This window comes from Laccaria bicolor, genomic scaffold, assembly GCF_000143565.1.
Source record: "Laccaria bicolor S238N-H82 LACBIscaffold_5 genomic scaffold, whole genome shotgun sequence".
In the NCBI taxonomy this organism is placed as follows: Eukaryota; Fungi; Basidiomycota; class Agaricomycetes; order Agaricales; family Hydnangiaceae; genus Laccaria; species Laccaria bicolor.
In genome coordinates, this window is record NW_001889876.1 from 2,160,711 (window position 1) to 2,162,741 (window position 2,031).

The window sequence follows — 2,031 nt, forward strand, 5'->3', positions numbered from 1 at the left end:
CTAGGACCCATATATATCTAGAATATAGATATGGTCCATGACATTTAGTCATGTAACTTACGTGGAGTTTGCATGACTAATAGTCAGTTGGTAGTGGGTGACTGAAGTGAGCGCCTGTACCAAAGAAAACCACTGTGCTTAGGCTATTCATGCCAGGTTGTTTCAGGATCGGGACTAACATAAAGTTGTAGTCCTCTCCTGTGTTGAACAACATCCCCCAGCATACACTGGATTCCTGTTCACAGTGTCCACAGTTACTGGCATATTCTGCCCAAGGGGTAAAGCACTTACCTTTCCTGTGTCAAAAATTCTCAGTACATTAGCGTGATTCATCAGAAGATGAGAGAGCTACCACAATAGGAGAGCCTGTCTTACTTCTGACCTCTCCTGTCAGCAGTAACGGCTGGCTTAAACAAGGCCAACTTTGAAGCCTCTAGGTCTAAAAAAAGGCCAGTGGAATGGAAGGCAGCAGACAAACAAGGCCACCTTTGAAGACTGTTGGGCTAAAAAAAGGTCGATGGGACAGAAAGAGCCAGGACAAACAAGGCCAACTTTGAAAAAGGCACTACCACTCAGTGACACAGGGTAAGACCCTCTACTATTCATATTGGGTATTACAGTCATCCACGTGATGATGTTACATAATCACTCAGTGATACACCCAGGAGGCATTTTGTGTCTCCTGGCAGAATGAAATGAGCTACTCTGCTCATTTTTTTTCCAACCTTCGGAGATAATGCCTGCAGAATCAACCATCAAAAAATTTCAATGAAAAACACACTTTCAAGTAGTAAAACTGTGGAGCATGCCAGGTAAGGTATGAACTTTGGATGTTTTCAATCTTATGCAGAGAGCCTCAACGTAAAAATGCTCTACCTAGCCCTAACACTCATGTATTTAGTGATCAGCATGGGTAATGCCATAGTCTCTTCACAGGAACATTGCATCTTAACCAAATCTTAACATTAAATTAATATTTCACGAAGACCCCACACCCATGTGCATGCAGACCCTGGTCAGAATCTTTCTCGAGTTATCCTTCTTCCTCAGACAACTCTTTTGGGAGCAGTGATGGTTCTGACACAATCTTGGACACGTCTAGTAGCTCACAAAACAGTTGAGAAGCCAGGAAAAGGCCAAGGCATAGGTTCAAATCACATTGAAAGCACAACATATGCTTAGCAAGCCTTGCCATCTACTCATGTTCATGAGTGCTCACTCCAACTACTCACATTTATGATCTCTCGCTTCATGTATTCATGTATGCACAGGTGTACAAATGGTTACTGTTAATTCTAATAGCCATTCATTCACTTAGTGCAGCAGATTTGCTTCAGAAAGTTCACCAACTTGCAGCTGCAAGGCTAGTTCATGGTTCTGTATGTATATGCCAGAGTGGGCCCAGTATTTTCCTTAACCACTAATCAAGCATCCCCTCATTTTTCTCTTATAGCTATGGCTGCCCAAGCCAAATCTGATGTCAACAAGACTAATGCTTGCAAACAAAATGGCCATAAAGTGGTCAAATATTGGCCTGACCATCCAAAGAGGGTTGTGCAAATGTGGCCTTGTATAACCTGACAACTGGACGTTGACAAGCCCGATTCTATCAGCTACATACCCTGTTCAAGTTGCTTGCTTTACACATTTGAGTTCCCCAATAAGTTCAAGTCATAGAATAGAAAAGAACCAGCTTTAATTACCAAAAAAGTGATTACCCTACAACAATCCATAATCACCTTACAATGTCAGGGGATGGGAAGCAGGCTGGAGTTCGGCAGCTGTGCACTCATGTGCAAGCAAGTCCTCCTCAAGATTCTTGACACTCCCCAGCCAATAAAAGCCAAGTCCTTCCCCTTTAGCACTGTCAACAACATAATTAAATAGATTTTGAAGTGTGATTTGAGTTTTGCAAGCTCTCGACATTCGAGATGGAGGAACAACTGTGGTAGCAGTAGGCTGAGGCTGAATCGGTTGTATCGAGGATGGGGTGTGGTCAGTGTCATGTTCCTCTTCTTGTTGTGAGACTGG